Raw genomic sequence first — 21,324 nt, forward strand, 5'->3', positions numbered from 1 at the left:
CACTGAGATTCCTAGAAGGTCCAGAGGGCTGATAGATTTATTATCTGCATAGAGACGATAACATGTCTCAAAGATATGGTGGTGCAGTGTACTGCCAACGGGGGGCAGTATCCTTCCATCTGTGTGGTGTGGCGCTTACTGCTCAAAGGTCCTCTGTTATGCAACATCTAAACTAGAGATACAGAGAACAAATGTGGTGTGGTGTAGTGTACGGTATCCTCCCAAGGTTAGAATGAATCTGATAAAGCTGCATATAGATACTATACTTTATACACATAAGTTGTCATCTCCAAAGTAATACACAGGATATTAATCTGCATTACTGTGGTGTACTTTAAAGTAAAATTCTGAATATTCATGAGTAGAAATTGTATTCCTGTACAAATATACTTATGATTATATTACATCTGCATTATGATGAAACTGGAATATTTTGTAATATCTTTGGTTTGATCAGATAAGCCTCAGAGAATCCCTGTTGATTTTCACTAACTGTCTTTTAAAACAGGATTACAGTGTTAATGATACAGATGGATCAGTGTCCTCTCAGACTGGTTACTAAGTAAAATTATTAAATAGATGAATGAATCCTCTTAGGGTTTGGGAATGAGTGTAACAGTTGGGAGGGAGGGGGGGAGGGGGTTGTTGCAGCAGCGAGAAGCTCCTTGGGCAAAAAAAGAACATTGTGACAAATTTATTATCATTAATTGGTCATATGTTTCAGATTTAAGTTGTTTTTCAGGGAGAAATTTCCTCCCTGCAAAGAAATGTCTGTCTCATGTTTCAGCGCAGCTGTAGGCCTGTATTTTCATAGCTGCAATGTCAAAAAAAAAAAAACATGTTCCTCTAATCTATGGACTGTATATCAAAATACCAATTGTCTCCATTCTTTATCTCACCTGAGACTGACATAAGGGCAGAGAAAAATGCCAAAACCCCTTTTCCCGTATACCTTTGAAGCATGACAATATATTTTATTATGTTTTAGAAGGAAGTTAAAGTGAATCCGTCAGTGTGGATCATGGTCTCATGTGGAAGTTTTCAGCTTGTCCACCGCTTGAGCACTCCCGCTCAACATTCACCCTTTTTAATTTCACTTAAAAATAAAAGTGGTATTGCAGAAATAATGGATTGTGAGGATAATAAAATGTATCTTCATTGTCCATCTGATTGCTTCCAGAGAGCGGAAGCTGGCTGGTTTGTAATCTATTTTAGAAAGACTGATCAATACTAATGATGTGACCAACTGTGTGCATCGTAATCAATAAGGTGTGTGCATATGAGTACACAGAGCACATGTACATTGTAGAGAGAAACAGCAAGAGAGAAACAAAACAAGGGGGCTAGCTGATGTTTAGCAGGTGTAACGTTTACCACGTTCACCATCTTAGTTTAGCTTGTTAGCATGCTAGCATTTGCTAATTAGCACTAGACACAAAGCACAGTTGAGGGTGCTGGGATTTCACTTCGTTTTGCACGTATTTGGTTGTCGGACAAATGAACATTTTGACCTGATGGTGGTGCTAGATGAAAAGTTAAGAGATCACCAAAGTGAGTAGGATTCGTCCCCTGGACACATATTTCCACGACTCTTAAACCAAAAGTGTTAACATCGAGGTGGCGCTAGAAGAAAAATCTGAGGATCACCAGAGTCACTAGAAATCATCCTCTGGGGACCATGATCGTCTGTATTAAAATGTGTGCCTATCCATGTTGTAGATGTAGAGATATTTTACTGGATAAGTGACTATTTTGACATGCTGGTGGCACTTAAGGGAAAAAAGGGGATCACCAAAGATTAATCCTCTGGGTACCATGAATGTCTGCACCAAATGTCATGGCAGTCCATCCAATAGTTGTCCAGGACATTTCACTATGAAGTGAAAATGCCAACCACACTCTGGTGCCACAGGGCAAAGTCAGGGAATCTTTAAAGTCGGCAGGCTTCTCCCTCTGGGGACCATGAATGTTGGTACCAGATTTCATGCCAATCCATCCCATAGTTGTTACATTAGGATATTGTATTTAATTCTGAACCAACAATGTTGACAGTATGTACTGTAGCTGTGGTAAATCTAACATCTGATTTTGTCTTTAAGAAGTTTGTGGTATTTAGACAACAAGAGAGAGAAAAGTGAATCTTATAAGTAAAGAAGTAGAGACGTTGAAATCTGTGGTGGGAAGATTGCTTGTTCCTGTAGAAATACGCAATCTCAAACACACAGATAAATCCACTCTGGCCTGTATTAACTCTTGCTGCTGGAATTTGTTCAAGTACATTCTGTGACTTGGGGGGAAGCCAAACTCCAGCCCAGCTCTCGTATCTCATGTTGCAACTAATGGCTTCTGGCCGAGTTTTAGTCCTCAAGCCACAGGCCCATCACGCACATGGGGAGAGGCGAGCTTATTGTGTACGAGAGGGTTCAATCTCGTGTTAGGAATGTATGAAAAACTACTACTTTAGCGTTATGGTTTCTGTTTTTCACTTTCTCAGTTACTTTTTTCTGCAAGACCTTTTTAAATATTTTTTCCTGACATGAGTTCCTGACTTTCCTCGCTTTGCTCATTAAAGCTGCTGTAAGACATGTAATCTTGTGGTTATAATTAAAGTATACATCAGCGGCTTCCTTAAGTAGAAGGAACCCCGCCACAGTGAAACATCCTCGATGATTATGCAACTGTTTAAACTGTCATGTATGACCTGTAACTAACCAGTCCACCATGTGACTTATTTACTGTTGTAACATATTTCACTGTGTTGACAAAGTCTTTCTGCAAAGTCATATGAATGATGCAATGTAAACACAAGTAAAAGTGTGTGTTTGTGTGGGTGTATGGACGGCAGCTGGTTGAGTGTGGGCGAGTGAAAGTACACAATATCGAGATTGTGAACTTGTCTTGAATACCAATAACAGAATATTATTTTCAGTATTCATGGAACTGTTCGTTGTGTTGCAACGATAAAATAAACACTCGATTATTACTGAATCTCGTGATGAAATGCTCAGTTTGAAATAGATTCTGTGACCTGAAAAGTTTCTTTAGAGACTCCTTGTGTGGCAAAAAAAACAAAGAGCACATTGATTAAAACCTTCAAGGCCTGTATAGTTACAGCGAAATGAGAAGGATGATGATGATGATGTATGACTGCATGATATTGTGGTTTTAGTGTGTGCTGCTAAATGGTGGGTGTACCAACTAACTATGTACTGTATATACAAAATTGTGCTGGGTCATCATTGTCTATAAGTTTATGTGCTTTGTGACTGTGCTTGTGTCACTAGTTTAGCTGTTAGTTATATAATGACTTCATCTCTATAAACAGACACGTGATATTGCTGTTTGTTTTTATATGTGTGGACTAGAGGTGCTGCAGGAAAGAAGAGAGTGCCAGACCTCTGTGAAATCCATTCAATCGCATTAAAACTTTACTTTTTATTGTTAATCATTCAATCATTCCCGTAAATTTTCTCACAACTAAAAGAAAAAATCGAAATCGATGCAGCAGAACCAGACATACCTTTTTTAATTCCATGCATTCTCCTTCTTTAAAGCCTGCTGCCTATATTACCCACAATGCAGCCCGACCGCTGACAGTTCTGTTGGAGATTGGAGATGTTATGCTTGTAGCAGCTGATGTAGCCTCGAGCCGCTAGCCTCCAACAGCAATGAAGAGCTACGGATTTCTGGCAAACACTTCTTTCTCCACACCCCCAGATTTTTTTATTTTTTTTACTTTCAAACTTGTAGTCTTCAGCCCCAACCAACGCTGACTCAAGGGACATCATTTGAGGAAGGTTATTGGACATGCAGCTCCGTCTGGAGCCATAAAGGGCTTCAAGAAACTATTTTCATATTTGTAGAAGTACTCCCCAAGACCTGGAAACAGGCTTTGATGTGTAAAATCAGTTGAGTTCCCCTTTAATTTACTCTTACTAGCTTTTTAAAGAGCTTTCAACCGCATCTCACAGTCTTCATTAGTGAATTAAAGTAGGCTTAGTTGTCATGGATTTGGCTCAACTGTTAGATGCGTTTTAAAGCTACCAAAAAAGCTAGGTAATGTTAAACCAACATTAAAGTTGCTCTGTGGAGTTTTTGACCACCAGTAGTGAGTCCCTGGTTATATGGCTCTCAGACGATCAACAAGTTTATATTCTGCTTGGACTCTGTCAATCATCACTTGCTGCTTTATTTCTGTTTGTCATTCATCATGATTAGATGCAAACTTTGCCTCTTACACAACCCTTGTGTCACGACATCATTGTTTGAAATGGCAAGAAGAGAGGCGCACAAGGCAGTCATTTTAAATAGGCTGGTTCTGTTTTATAGATGGATTACTTTTCAAATCACGGTTGAATCATTGGGACGTTGCATAACACCAAATTACTGCATGCAGTAATTGCAAATAAAAAGAAACCAAATTGCAAGCTTGTCTGTGACCATCAAGGACAAGTGGGTTTAGTGAATGGATGGATGGGGGGAAAAAAAAGAAAAAAAAGCAAGCATAACTCCAACCAAACTTTAAATGACCTTAACGAGGCTTGAGCAGTGGTGTAATATAACTGAGTACATTTACTCAAGTACTGTATATAACATGTGTTATTCTGAAATGGTTTATTCAGCATGATCAGTACATTTACTTTTGGTACTTTAGTTATATTTTGATGCTAAAACTTTTTTTTACTTTTAATTAAAGGTAATATAATCAAAGAATCGCAGACTCCACCTTTAATTAAAAAAATGTAATGCAGGACTTTTATTTGTAACAGAGTACACTGTGATATTGCTACTTTAACTAATGTAAAAGATCTGAGTACTTCTTCCTCCGCCGAGTTTGAGTGACATTTGTAATAGGAGGTGTTATAAATGTAATAATGCATTGATGTATTTGCAGTTGTGCTTTTCTCAGCATTTCTCCCGTACTGTGTGTTACAAAGATCATCAGGACAACAAGTATGACAAATGATAGCAGAAGGATACAGAAAAAATGCAAATGTAAGTGTACTTTAAGTTATGTACGACATCAAACTGCTGGTCTGTGTGAGTAAATAACTTCATATACAGCTCTGGATTTCTTCCTTTTGCTGTTATATTTACAGGTACCTGTGGAGGGGAAAAGGTCAAAAGGTGGCGGACGAAGTGGGACAACGGTTATAGAAGATATATCAAAGAGGATGAAGAGGAGGATGGGGGAAGAGAAGATCCCTCAGCCAGACACAGGTCTGGGGTCTGGGCTCAGGAGAGTGATGCAACGCTGATGTGGTCCCACACCGAGCGTATTATTGAGCGTCTGAGAGGGATTTAAGCTTCAGGGCTTAACACAGATCAGGCGCTGAATCTCCGCCTCAGGAGAACAGGACTGGAGTCTGAGCCACCATTATGCAGGCAGCTGCACATGCTGGGGGAGACACGTTAACGTTGTATACCTAAAACACTACTGGAGAGGCACAATTAAAGTACAATTAAGCACAATTTTGAGGCGCTTGTACTTGACTGTGAGTGTTTCTATTTTTATGCTTCTTTATGCTACATTTCAGAGGGCAATATTCTACTTTTTACTGCACTAAATTTATCTTACATGTGTAGTTACTAGTTGATTAAGAATTTACAATTTAAAGTTGTTGAAATTGGCTCCATTTCAAATATTACAACAGTAAAATGCTGCTTTAAAGCGATGGTACGGAGTAATTTACCCTGGGGTCCTTTGCACCATGACCTCGAGCCAAACACCCCCCCAGAAGCTTTTTTCGCCTGGGTCTTACATTGGGAGAGTTAGGGTAGAGTAGCGTTATCAGCTGAATAGCTTAGCGCAGTGGCTAATGGATCCACATTTGTATCTTGTAAATGACCCCGCTAATAATGCCCGAAATGATACCAAACTTCTACACTAGTACAATAGGTTATGCATTCATAAAACGTTTGAAAGTTTGTAAGTATACCAGAAGTTTATGTAAATAACACGTGCCTGTTTGCTGCTGCTGCTGCTGCTGTTACTACCGGGCTGTAAGAGTGCTTTGGGACGTCTACAAATTACAACACCAAAAAGAGATGCAACAAAAATATTTTTTAATTTAATGATTAAATAAGGTAATGTCTCCAAATTTACCTCAATTATAACTTGTCTCCTGCTAGTTATACTACAGCACTTAAAAAAAAAAAAGTTAAATTAATAAATATTTTTGTTGCATCTCTTTTCGGTGTTGTAATTTGTATTGGCCAGATTTTCATGAAACCTGTTGGAAGCGTGTAGCAAGGGCTAAGGGAGAACCAGGGGAGCGCCCATTAAAGCGGATTCAAATTACAGGGCAGATGCATTATTTTTTTTCGTGAACATCGCAAGATATGACATTTGTGCTTCATGTGGTGCCGGAATAATCTGAAAATGAGCTCCCGACTGGGAAAACTCACACTGCATTAACATCGTGTGTTAGGACATGCCTTGGCGGAGGTCTGCGCTCTCCTAATGCCATTGTAATTCAAATTATTTTCTTTTGTAAGTGCAAAAACAAAACAAACAAACGCAGTCTCTGGGTTTAGAGTTTGTGAAACGTTTTGACCTGTCGCGCATTGCTGCAATGGCCCTGCTCCAATAGAAACTTAAACTAGACTTTGAATCCCCAATGAGCTCTTGGACTGTATTTACATGAACATGCTCATATTGAACATCTAAAAAGACACTATTACTTAACTGTTTCAATCCAAAGTCAGCGAAGGGACAGGAAAATAGTTTGCCAAAAATTCTCAGTGCCCTCAAAAACAGACAGTTAAAAAGTAAATAAATAAAAAGAGTTCTAACTTTACTCTTTCAACTTTGTATAGGACCCGCTGAGTGAAGGGAACAAATGAGCGTTATGTAAACACATTCCCTGCACGCACAGCCCAAACCGCCACAGCTGGCTGAATTTGCGTAAGAGGCCCTGGCACAGACTCTGTGTGTGCCATCCGGGCTTGTAGATCACTGGAAATCTGCTTTGGTTCAGTCCTGTGTCACGGGCACCAACTGCATGGTACTGTGCAACGGATGGATTAACATAAGTGCAGGATTGAGGTTGTCCCAGATCACTAGAGAATCATAAGAGACTTTTTGTCCCAAATTTCCAAAAGCATTCATGAAACTTTGAAGGGGTTGTCTAAAGGTTATGCACTAGATTGTAATATGATTAACTCGCATTTTTCTAAACGAGAACCCAACTGATGCCATAAAGTAGGCACAATGAATTGTTTGAGGGGTCTGCTGGACAAGGAGTATTTCATTTGAAACAGTTTGTTTCCTTTAAGGTCAGTGCGACTGTACTTTATGTAAAAGGATAAAAGCCACTGCATTTGTCAGAATGGGATACGGGAGGATACTTTTATAGTCAAAACAGAGATGAAAAACCAAAGTTATTTATTTTTTATTATATTTTTTACAATAAAAAGAAACCTCAAGGATAACGTGTATTTCATACTACAGGTAGGCTACCCTATGGAGTTTCTGTGAGAAAGTCACTGTGTTTGTATGTGTTGTACCAGCACACGTACGAACACTAGACACTGGGGTGACTTGGTATTCATTTCTGTACTGGAGAGGACCATATAGTTGTGTGACAGCTGCTTGAAGAGGTGCACCGGCCGGCAATATAGAAGAAACAATAGCAATAGGTGGATGTACATTTAAAAAGTAAATATCACTGAGGCTCTCTCAGGACAAAGATAAAGGGAAAGTTTATTTTGGGAAATAATCTTCTAGGTTTTCTTGCAGAGAGGTAGATGAGAAGAACGATACTGCTCTCTCCAGCAGTTAGCTTAGCTTAGCATAAACACTGTCTAAAGGTTATTCACTTCTAATTCACCTCATTCAGTAACACTTTATATCTTGTTTCACTGGCTTATAACTTGTTTCTGAAATAACATATCACCACAACCTTACATTTCAGTTTTTGTACAAATTAGGCTAGCTGTTTCTGTTTCCTGTCTGTCTGCTTAGCTAAGCTAATCTTCTGCTGGCTCCTGGCTCTAGCTACAGTTAGCCTAGCGCACAGACATGAGGGGAGCGTTCTTATGTTCCCACAGCTCTATGTTCTCACAGCCCTATATGTTCCCACATTTCTAAGTGTTTTTTTTTCACAGAAAATTAGGCCCTATGTTTCCACATTTCTAAGATTATTTTCAAAATTAGGCCCTATGTTTCCACATTTCTAAGATTATTTTCAAAATTAGGCCCTATGTTCCCACATTTACTTTTTCATAAATTTGTATCAGATTTTATCCCCCTAAATGTTGTGGGGGGGGGAGGATAGGGCTTAAATTGAAGGGAAATGTAGAAACACAAGACCTAATTTTGAAAATGTCCTAGAAATGTGGGAACATAGGGCTGTGGGAACATAGGGCTGACCCCGACATGGGAGTGGCATTGATGTTCTAAGCTAACTCTTAGCAAAAAGCAAATAAATATATTTCCCATGTCAAAGTATTCTTTTAATGTTGCAGACAGGATTTTGTAATAACATAAAGTCGGCTGGTTGTTTCAGTAGTCAAGCTTTCTTGCTCATAGAACAGAAAGGTATAACGGCCTTTCTAAATGTATTCTGATAGCATATTTTAGCTAGGTAGGACACAATGTCCTCTACATTTTTTTAAAGATGATTTAATTTGGCATTTTAGGCCTTTATTGATAGGACAGCTTAGACTTGAAAGGGGAAAGAGAGGTGGATGGCATGCAGCAAAGGGCTGCAGGTTGGAACTGAACCTGCGGCTGCTGTGGTGAGGACTAAGCCTCTTTGCATAGGGGGGCACGCTGTACATGGTGAGCTAACGAGGCGCCCCATCCCCTACATCTTCAAATAGAAACTTCTATCTCAAGAAAAAAAGACCGCAGAAGTACAGCATTAGCTCAGTCCGTAGGGACTTGGTTTGGGAACTGGAGGGTAGCCGGTTCAAGTGACGAGCTTGTGAATACACTGGAGCATTTAGCAGCTAAAGAGACCGATATTTCCCTGTAGATACCAAACAAAGAGCTAAAAGAGTCAATATTAAAGTTACATCCACCAGGTGACCACAAACACGTTTCCAATTGTTGTGAATATGGTACATTCCATTCTGTAAAAACTCTGAACAAAGCCTCTTAAATTGTAACATTATTTTGTTTCCTTAAGATTTATCTGCGTGAACCAACCTTGAACCAATCCTCCTTTCCTTTGGAGCCTCTTTCTTATCTTTCTATTCTCACGTCATCTAAGTGAATGGAGTGACTGTTAGAAAATGCATATATATCCACAAGTGTCTCATTAAACTTTTACAACATTGTGAACTGAAGGCTGCTTTGTGTCACTTTGTTCTCCGAGCTCCCAACTGCCTTCAGAATCAACTCACAGAGGTCAAGCCAGTAGATGATAGGATACCAACCACAAAACAATCATGATCAGATTGTTTTCCTAACACCAAATGAATGAAAATATTGCTCCGCATTTGCTCGACGTGCAAATACGCAACTTTGCCAACAAGTTTGTCATATCAACGTAAAAGATGGGGATGTGTCAATGTTGTGTTCAGGTTTAAGGATACAAACACTGTGTTTCAGTTAGACAGAGTACCTTAAACTTATGTTTGTTTTACAGCAGCCTATATGCAAATCTGTGCTGGTTGCTGGAGAGAGTAAATCAATTCTGCTTTGCACATAATTAGGAGAATTCACTGTGATGAGGAAATAAGAGCTAATTTACCAGAAGCCCTCACCTTGGCATGAATATGAGGGAAAGTCATGCTGTAACAGGTACAGGCAGGCACTGATTAGTGGGTAATGTACTTACTTCAGTAAGTGGAGTAAAGCACTTCACTGTATAATTGGAATAGACTAGATTTGTCTCACTTGGTCTGCCAGCACAGCACCGCATTAACAGTCACAGGAACACAAGCTGCTCGTTGCATCAACTCAGGATGTAGAATCCACGCAACAATGAGCTACTGTTAGGAACCTGTGGGAAAATACAGCAAATGAAACACCTTTCTATGATTTACAGTCACATTTGTGTTGAGATGGTGTTTTCGTTCATTATGCTGTGTGGTTTGTTGGTTGTGTTGGATAAAGTGGTTTCTTGATTCCAATCTTCTAGAAGCACGGCATGTTTCAAAACTATAGAGATATTGAGACAGTTGACATTGCTTCTTCTAATGGCTTTTTTGTCTCTTTGAGTCCTTCAGTAGGTTTTGTTGGTTGTAGAAGTTTTCAGATCCTTTACCCAAATAAAAGCAGCCATTCCACAATTAAATTATACTGTGATCCCTGCATTCAACATTTTCAAGTATTAGCTCAAAAATGTATTCTATTAAATATTGTATTATTGGATTGTTAATACTATTTTATAAAGTCAAATGTTTTGTATGTAAAATCTTAATCACCAAAGTAACTTGTATAACTGTCAGTTTAATGTAGTGGAGTAAAATATATTCATCTGAAGTGTTGTGGAGTAGAAGTGTGAAGTGACAGAACAGTATGTATGTATGTATGTATGTATGCCAGGCATTAACATACATTTTTACAACCAAGTCCCACTTGTTCTGTGTGTCAGGGATTATTCAGAATTAAAAGGGTTTTCTGTCTGTGTACGGATATTGAGCAAGACCGAACTGAAGTAATTCTTTAAAGCGAAAGTGGGCAAATCTGCTGTTGGCAGAATTCTCTCACTGTGGAGACCAGTGTTGACGGACTAGTCAAGCTGCAGATGTTCACAGATTATAGGCTTGTGCAATAATCAGCTTGGTGGAGACGTGTACACTCTCTCATTACGTGTGGCCCAGTGTGACAGGCAGAGAAGCAAAGATCTTTGTCCTTATTCTTTGGAAGCTCTACAAGTGCACTTTTTTCTTTTCTTTTTTTTATAAATCTAATGTGTAAAAGAAAGCAAAGTAGAGGAAAATGAGTGCAGTTTTGCAAACACACAGATCAAAAGCAAACATTGAGCCATTTCCAATGGATCATTTCACCACATATCGTGCTTGTAGAATCACCAGAAGCAAGCAGGTCACAAGTGAGTGCCAGACAAATATGACTTCACAAAGAGCCTTATTCAAAAAGACTAGAGGGAATTTCCCCCTAGAATAAGGACACTAAACCTCTGGTGCCACATATTGGAGTAGTCAAAACAGGAAGTGGGCTGGTGTTTGGTAAGGGTCAATAACTCAATAATTCAGCTGGACACATTCTGAATAGAGCAATGTTGGACCGTAAGGTGCAAGCTTAGGTCTTTGCAAGACCAAAGGAGACAGGTGCATCACACCATGCCATTGACAACTACCATTACTCAACAAAAACTAAATGAATGCATTGGAGATTGCATAATGTAAAAGAGTTCTTATTTTTTTACTTCTTTTTCATTATGTGGTAGAGGTAGAGACATACAATTTATTTGCCTGTATTGGTCTCTGGGGCCTAAATTCACCTGAGGAGATGTGAAATTGAGGTCATGATCGGACCCAGAGAGCGAGCTGCGATATTTTTTTATATCACTTCCTATAGTGATAAAATGCCTCAGAGCGTTGTTCACAAATGTCAGTCATGCCCTGGCAGAAGACTGCACTGCTGAATTAATATTACATGTTAAACAATGCTCAGATTTGATGGGTTTGCACACTCAGACTGAGCCTCCAGTCATGTAGGCCTGTCATGGCCTGCATGATGAAGCCAGACTACACACTAAGTGAGATTTCTAGTATTAGACCATGAGCGTGAAGTGCAAGCTTAGGTCTTTGCAAGGCCAAATGAGACAGGTTGAAAACTATCATACCGTAACTCAACAGAAATTGAGCTGACACAGTGTAGATTGCATAATACTGTAAACGAGTTTCTGTTTTTGCATTCATCCCCTAAAAGAGAGGCTTTACAAATCTGCAGGAGGACTATTATTACCAATTCCTCCTGTGCCTGTGAACGTCCAGGGTATCACCACTGAGATGGTGAAATCCTACAAGTACTGGGGACAGCTCAGACTCTATCTGCTGAGGAGACTCAGGTCTTTTGGAGTGCAGTGAGCGCTATTGAGGAACTTTTATCACTCCATCTCCTATGGAGTGGTCTGACAGGTAGAGACTGGTTGCCCAGATGTTTCATTAACGGGTTAACAAGTAGCTAACTAACGTTAGGAGACATGATGTTACGTTTAACGCCAAGTTACCTGGACAATTGAATGTACTGATTTCAAACGCCAAACTATCTAATTACTATGCAAAGAAACAATTACCCTATTTCTGGTGTCCGAGAAGCAGGTATCTTTTTGGTGCTTAAGAAGGCAAGTTCTGGGTCGCCCAGGGAGCACGCACCCACGTGTAGAGGTTTATTCCTCGACGCAGAGGCCCAGGGTTCGAATCGACTTGCCGCAATTTCTTGCATGTCTTCCCCCCGTCTTTCCCCTGTCATATCTAAGCTGCCCTGATGATTATGATTGAAGGATTAAGGGTGGAAATGGCCAAAAAAATATCAAAATATAAAATTTAAAAAAAGAAAGCCACCTCTGTCCTGTGATGCCCCCTTGATTCAGCGGAGGTGGCGGGAGAAGGGAGAACGATGGCTAAGCTATCCTCCCTGATGGAGAACATGTCCCACTCCATGCAGCAGGACACTCTGACAGCACTGAGCAGCTCCTTCAGCAACAGGCGGCTTCACCCGCGCTGTGTGAAGGAGAGATAGCGCAGGTCCTTCCTTCCTGCTGCTTTCAGACTTTACAATCAACACTGCTCCAAGTAGACCACACATCCCATAACTGACAATTCACAAATGTGCAATATCAATACCCTGCGCAATGCTGTGAACTCAACCTTTCAGTCTGTTTACTTATTATATTTAGCGTTTTACTGTTGGCATATTTAATATATCTGGCATTTTTGCTGATGCTTTTGTTATTGCACAATCCCCTTTGTTGCTGTAACTCTGCAAAATTCCCCGCTGTGGGACTAATCTTAATAGATGGTAAATTGATGATTAATTATGAAAGTAGCATGTGACGCTGGAACAAATCCAAAACAAATTTGGAGGGCGCGCTATAGAGCACTGCATGAACCAAATTAGCTGGAAGCATATCTAAATACTTAATGCAAGGTTACTTTCCTGAGCTATTATTGGAGAGCAGGAAATTGGTGATCTAATACGGAACGGATGGACAGCAGGAATAGAAGCCAGAGGTTAACATGCCTTTTAAAACATATCCTTTCATTTTAATGTGTGAAGAATCTGAACACAGAAGGCATCCTCAAAATATAGAACATGCAAAGCAAGGGCTAAGGTCTTTAAGAAAGATGCTTTAAGCTAATGTATTGCAGATAGATATGTTTAGATGGTACGATATGTTTTACCATTCAAACATTTATTTTAAAAGCTTGCATTAAAAGCCTTGAATGAATACCAAAGGTAACATCTGTAATGCCACAGTCTATTTTAGATTCTCCCTCAGATTGCAGGAAGCACTTTTCTTTAATGGATGACTCATGCTGCTACTTGTTGACAAGAACATGGTGCAATGTTCCCAGAGGAGTTGTACTGAAAAGCCTCCCACTCACATTGTCCATGTTAGGGTTCAATCAATGACTAGGTAATCAAATAAGGTAAATGCCAAACTTGCCCTCCAGCACACATATTCTTTTTGTTATGTTTTTAATACAAACCCCAATTCCAATGTTCACCAGCTAGTCAGTAGTCTAGATCAAAGGAAGTACATTTGGATCATGCAACAAGGCAGGCCTGTTTGGTTAATTCGGGGAATGATTGTAAAAATTTACAAAGAATATGTTTACGGCAGTTACTCTCTAACTGGGACGTTTTGGGGCCAATATGAGAGAATTGCTGTTGACGAAGTACACACTGTGATACACTGGTAAGAGCGTTTAACCATGTATCCAGCTAGTTTAAAAAGCTCACCTTACTGTATTGTGTGAGCAGTTAACTTAAAATTTATTTTGCGGGGTCTAAATGTTCCACCAAAACAAGTTCCTTCCCGAGACTATTTTGCAGAGCCACCAGAGCATTCGGAGCTTAGCGCCACCCAAGACGATTTTGATTGGTTTAAAGAAATGCAAACAACCCAGAGCATATTTTTTCTTCTATCCTCGAATGTATGTGTGTATGTGGGTTTATGGGAGCTATTTTGCTGAAAACAGCTGCCTACTCCATCTGGAAATGACACTGCGGGGAGAGGAGAACCAAATAAAGTTATGGACCGTAAAACCAAAACAGTAAACTGAAAGACTCTAAAACACTTTGTAGAGCTGAGGGGAACTGCATTGCCCCCATTTTTAAAGACTAAGCATGAAAGTAACATTAACATGCACTTTTGAAAGCTGTGCAGTTCAAAAGTACAACATATTGTAATGAATGTTGTGCTAAGATCAAATAACAGAGAGCACAGTTCCAGAGGAGGGAGAAGTTATAATCATGTTGAGTTGAGGAGGTCCTAATATTAGAATTTGGCAGATAGAGGGCTGAAGAAACAGGATGTCTGATTCTAAACAGGGACTGAAACCCCTTAACAAACCCATTCCACACTAAATCAGATATGGTGCTGTCCCAAGAGAGGAGCCAATCAGAGGCAGTTACCATGGCCATGGGTCTTTTAAAGCACAAAAACTAAATGTGTTTGTAAACACTGAGACGGCTTTAGGCGGTCCAAAAAATCAAAGAAAGATCCAGGCCACGTAAAGGGAAGGGATTAGTCATAGATAGTATGTGAATGTATATTTCATATTTAGTTTGGTTCAGTTTATTGGTTTATCAGTATTAAAGCCATTCCCTGCACTACAGACACATTAAATGTTTTTGTTTATGTTAAAGTAATCTGATGTATTCACGACACAATTAGATTCCAAAATATAATGATTTACTTCTTTCTCATTATGCGGTAGGGATAGAATTTCTTTGCCCGCAGCGTTCTCAGAGGCCTAAACTCACCTGGGGAGATGTGAAATTGGTGTCATGATCAGACCCAGAGAGAGATATTTTTATGTCACTTCCCAGAATGATAAAATGCCTCCGAGCGTTGCTCATAAATGTCAGTCATGCCCTGGCAGAAGACTGCAATGCTGAATTAATATTACATGTCAAACTGTGTTTGGATTTGATGGGCTTGCACACTCAGTCTGAGCCTCCAGGCATGCAGGCCTGTCCTGGCCTGCATGGCTGAAGCCAGACTACACACTAAGTGAGCTTTCTGGTATTAGATATTTAGTACATTTATTTTAGTTCAGAGCATGTTTAATGGAAGGCATTACTTGAGCTGGCAATTTTGTCCACATAGCACAATATTTTTGCAAATTATGGAAAAATCTTAGTTTTTCTAACTATCAGGAACTAATCTTACAAAATCCAACCTCAGACGTAACAAACCAACTTCTTTCCAAATATGTTAATGTCATGAATGTAGGGACTTTCTGAACTTGTTCATGTTTCTTGTAATGACGACAATGATGATTTATTTCATTTCATTTTATTAATAACTCTCACAATTTCCCAGATACCTAGGTGATTTCTTCCCATAGTTTGTTTCGCTGGACAAACCCAAAATAATATTCAATTTACAATAAAATACAACAGAGAAAAGCAACATATTCTCACATTTTAAAAGCAGGAACTATAAGCTGGAACACGTTCTATAGGTTCTAACTAATATTGAGACAAGAGAGCACTCTGTGGGGCCTCTGTGCTCACAGCTTTTTTATGACGCCAGATGGTCTGCCTTATATACAATGCAGCACCCTCTCCATCATCTTGTCCTGCACACTGATACCAAAGCTTGTGATGGGAACTGGATGTGTAGTCCAGATGAAAGTAGCAGGTCGTTGCTCAGACTGTTGCTTTAACTGGTCTCTAGAGCCCAGACCCTCTCTTTCAGTGCTGCATTCAAAGCCTCGCTTCTCTGTTCAGTTGTTCGTCCTTCTGCCATCTTCTTGAGGTGTTTTGATTCTCTGGCCATCTGCTGTCAGAGTCAGGCCAAATGTATGTTAAAGCCCCTTTTGCCTTCTTGTGTCATAAAATGTAGGATTGTCTAGCGAGAGAGGTTGTATTCCTTTAAACAGAGGATATTATGGGTGTAACAGATGATAAATACTACGGTTATCTCTGACCTTGGACTCAGCATAGTTATTATCTTGAATCTCAAGCAGCAACATTAGAACCTACCTACCAGATTATATTTTCATGTTGAATACACTCGGTATTAGATGCAAGCGTGTGCTTTAATTTGATTGTGAAACAAGAACGTTTCCGATTAAACTATAAATGCAAAATTAGTGTTTAGTGTGAGTAATAAAGGACTGTTTTGCAATACTGTCAAAAGTGCCCTGGAGGAATTTGCCCATTCTTAATTCCTTTTGTCAGCATTTGTCTCTGAATTTTCTATGACTCTTACCTTCTCCTGGCTAATTAAATATTACCATTAAATCACCCTTGAAATAAACTAAAACTAAGCACAAGTCAGTAATCTCCATGTTTTTTATGCTATAAAACATCCGTGACATTGACCTGTGGGGATAAACATCACAACAGCAGGGTGTAAGAGATGATACCATAATTCTGCTGTTTTCATCTATCACTTACAATTGATCTGTCTTTCACTACCATATGTGCCATTTTTAATAATATTTAAAATATTAGACTTATTATATTATTTCATAGGCTACATTATGATTTTAGCGTTGAATATTAACAGAAGCTGCAGAATAAGTCAATGAGAGTGCAGTCTTTCCAACAACGTATCTCACAATCTGACTGAAAATGTAACAGCGAACCTGCAGCGCCAGTGGCAGAGTAATGGATGAGCATCTACCAAGAAATTCAATTTGCAGCCAGATCTTACAGCCCCCCTCGTTTAATTCAAATCGACACTTTAAAACCCTCGCTGTGTGTTGATGACGAATTTGAAACGCAGGTGAGAAATAGCTGGACGGATCAGCAGAACAGTGTCTGACCTGTGCTGAGGACATCCATAACAATGTTTATTGCTTTTGCTGACAACTTCATATTCTTCTTAATTGCAAAGCAATCTGCCAAAGCAAATCTAAACGGTCAAATTGCCCCCTTAAGGTTCCGAGCAGTGTTTTTAACGCTTGTCCCAAGGCTGACCAGCAATTGCAGAAACTAATATAACTGGAAAAAGACATTATTAATGGAGTCTACAGTCATGCTAGTGGCTCTGTGAGGCTGTACTTAGGCACAGCAGTGCTTTGAGCTGAATGGTAATGTCAGCATGATAACAGGCTTTCAATGACAATGTTAACATGCTATTTAACAGGTAAATACCTTGTTCAGTATTTAATGAAAATAGAAACATGGGACTCTTTCGGATTATGTAACAATCTCTAGGTTTCTGAGAAATTATGTCTTCTGTCTGTAATTTTGGTGTGGTGGCTTGGAGAAGAGGCCAGTCAGAGGTGCGAATCAGAGTGGTAGTTGTCGTTACAGTTTGGAACAAAACACAACGCCATAGTTGCTAAATTGACCCTGAATTTATTTGATTTAAGCCGCAGATTGTGTTTCATTTTTCTCAACAGTGTCGTCTTTAGTTCCCACCGAATAGAACAGAATTTTTCTGTGGATGGATGTTTCTTGCCAAAATGCACCTTGGAAGTCAGAGTTACACCTACCTACCTACCTACCTACTACCAAGTTTTTATGTCCACAAGTCTATTAAAAAAACAGATAATTTCAGTTGTAATAACAGAGATCTTAATCTTTTTTTACTGATGATCCAGTTGTGAAGTTTCATGTCGATCCAAGCTTAGATACATTTGTCTGGACCAAAATGAACCAACATTTCACTAAAAATCTAAAATATCAACCTCATGGTGGCGCTAGAGGAAAAGTGAGGAGATTACCAAAGTCATTAGGGTCTCACAGTGTGGTATTAGTACTTTTACTCAAGTAAAGGATCTGAATACTTCTTCCTCCACTGCATGCTTCATTGAAACAACTCCACAACACTGGAATTCTTGTATAGTCTTTGCATATCGAACATATGCATGAATAATAGTAATGTTATAGCTTTAGATAGGATCTTCTAAAATGATTCCAACTTTAAACGCTTGTTTCTATCACTCGGTAGTTTCCACTCATCCTCACTCACAAAGAGTAATTCACATTGTTGAGAATTAGTCTTCATTAGTGCAACATTTCTCTCTACTTGATGATTTCCTGTTTCTACTTCCACATCCTGCAATTCAAAGAATCATCTGCAGTTTCTTTGACACAGGTCACATGGGTGATCATGAATGTCTGTATGAACTTTCATAGCAATCCACCTAATAGTTGTTGAGAGATTTCAGTCCGGACCAACTGTCAGAGATTTCCATAGCGTTGCTAAAAAATAGCCGTTAATATCAAATAGTCTTGACCATGGGGAATCATTGTGTTGGCCAGCTTTCTTATGACAATAAAGAGATTTCAACCAAATGACTCGCTAGTGAACAAAAAGATTAAGAGCAAAATTGTTGCTTGAGGCCAAGCCAATCATATGAAATTATCATCTGCGGTGGTTTTGTAACTGTATTATTAATGTCAGAAGGAAAAGCTCATACTGGGACAAAGCGTCTTTCCCATTCTCTGACCGATGGTATGACAGGGTAACACAGTAGGATCACTCTTCTCTGCCCTTTATTCATCCAATTTCTGTGAATTATTTCCTCCCTCACAGGGAGAGCGTCGTGGCAAGCACATCAAACAAGATTACGCTTTTAGAGCAAGGGTATATTTACTCTCCTCGGAGACATATTTAATTTGCCTTGTTGCCCTGGTAACGTGAATCTCACAGAGTGGCTGTGGCGTTGCCTGTAATTACAGAACAGGCCTCTTCATCTGAGGCTTTAATCTGAAAAATTAATACACTCAGGCTGTCAGGCGGGCCCTGTGGCAACTCTCACATGGCCTTGGACACCATGAAATAGCAGCCAGAGGAATAAGGACTCATTATTGCTCTTGAATCTTGTATCACTTGTGAATTGAGCATTAAATATGATTTTAAAATAACGAGCAATAGGGCAATTGATGTCACTATTTCTTGTGGGGTAATAGAGAAAACACAACATTTTGAAAAGAAAAGTAAATGAGCAACTGAAGGGTTGCTGGAAGCAAACAGATGTATTTGTCTCACATTGGAGGGAAACATAAATAATTCAAGCCAGGAGAGGCATTCCCTGTACAGGAACTTAAGAAAACTACCATCAAAACTATCTTCAAAAAGCCAGTCTCTTGCTCTTTTCAAAATCCTTTTTCTTTTTCTGGGCAAAAGAACAACACTCCTGTTCCTGAAATTTGGATTTTGAATATGTGTGGTCCTCCATGTTTTCTTCTTCAAACTTTGCCGGGGCCGGGAAGCTACGATACCCATTAGCAGCATTAGCAGCACCTTTGAGTTTATCATGTGACAGCGAAAATGCGAAAGGCGGAGCAGTATGTCCTGTATGTCCCTTACCGGCTAATGTATTTCAAGATGGCACATGACTATGGAGCGTCTACCCCAGTTCATGTGAATGTAAATGCAAATTTCAAGCGAAAGGAATACTTGGAATTGATGGTGGTGGTAAATATTCATGGAAAAAGGACAAGTTTGTGGACGGGCAAGACAGATTTTGATAATGAACAACTAAACACCTTACACACTGGACCTTTAAGTGTGTTGGCATGTACAGTAATCATTTTGTAATTACTGTAGCACAGTAATTATCAAAGTTTGTGCAAACATATGCAGTAGATGTTAAGATATTTCACTGGATAAGTGAACACTTTGACCTTCTGGTGGCGCTAGAGAACAAATTGGAGGATCACCAAATTAGAGATTTGTCCTCTTAGCACCAAATGTTCAGTCAGTTGTATTCATTTCATGGAAATCAAGCTAGCAGTTGTTCAGATATTTCAGTCTAGACCAAAGTGGTGGACCGACCGACCGGATAAAGAGACAGACATTGCCGCTAGCATGGCTAAAACTGTAAGAGAGGTAAAGAAAGAGACAGATACACAGAGAAAGCAAGAGAAGACAGAGACAGGCAGGCATATAGGAGGAGTATTTAGCTTGCACCCAACAAGAAGCATGTCTCGTCTCCTGGAATGGTTTCAAGCCCAAGTGCTCTAAATGAGAGGGCCCTGGAGCAAGGTTTCAATCTCTGCAAGCAAAATCATTGGCCTGTGCTCATCAGCCATAAACATGTCACTGCTGAACTAGGTCACTGTTCTCTGTGCGCGCACATCAAACTGGGGGGGCCTCCAGAGCAACGTTAGCTGGCACAATGACTTTTTCTGTGCTGTACCTCCACATGATGTGGCCCATTTTTTTTCCTCTTTTGTTTATGTGACATGTCAGCGCCTCTTGCTCCCTCAGCATGCGGTAAAGATGGGGGAGACGTGGACTAAAAAGCGTTCCAGACAGTCAAGCGTAAACAGGGGAGGGGAGGAGGCAGAAAGAGAGAGGCAGTAAAAGAGCTAGAGAGGAAGTGTGTGTGTATATACGATGGCGAGAAGAAAAAGAGAAGTTCAGTGGTACATCCATAGGAAGTCTTGAGGTTTTGAGTGTTTCTCTAAATGAAAAGTACTTACTAAATGAATGTTTCTACATCCAAAAGACTGTAAGCTGACCAGCAACATAAAGTTGTTCTACATGATGGACTTTTGGTTAAAGAGGGACGTCTCTAAACAGAAGGCTAACCTGATGCAAAGGAAAAATAACAAAGAAAGACAATAAAACAAGAAATAAACATATCCAAACATTCACTTTAGATGACAGTTATCTGTGTCACTGATTTCCCAGAAGTTTCCACTACAGCTTGCCAACATTATTCATTAATCACCTTGCAGTGCTTTGTTCCAAGACGTCTTGTTAATGCAAGGCAGAAGTTACTGGATTTTTGGACAGTGCTCAGCTGACATGTGGCAGTCGACAAACCTCCTGTTTTCTTCTTTATTCCTTTTTTTAGTTTTTTTGTGAATTATTTACATGAATATTAAATATTTAAGTGCTATGTATTGAAGGAATAGTGACGTTTATTTTCGGATAGGACAAGATAAGAGCGATACCTACTTTACATTTCTTTAAACTGCAAAAAACAAGCATATTTCCCAAATGATGCACCATTCCTTTAAGCTTTGCAACATTAAAATATGTTCTATACAATAACGCATTCCTGCAGTGTCAACCTTTGGAATCATTACAGCACATTTAATGTGGATGCTGTGGTTGTCATATAGTATTTGACTTAATAATAATAACAATAATAATAATAATAACTTTTATTTATATAGTGCCTTTCATGAAACCCAAGGTCACTTTACAGAATTACAGTGGCTATACTAAGGGAGGTTGTAGGCTGTGGTAAACATGT

The sequence above is a fragment of the Perca flavescens genome, chromosome 16, assembly GCF_004354835.1.
Source record: "Perca flavescens isolate YP-PL-M2 chromosome 16, PFLA_1.0, whole genome shotgun sequence".
Taxonomy (NCBI): domain Eukaryota; kingdom Metazoa; phylum Chordata; class Actinopteri; order Perciformes; family Percidae; genus Perca; species Perca flavescens.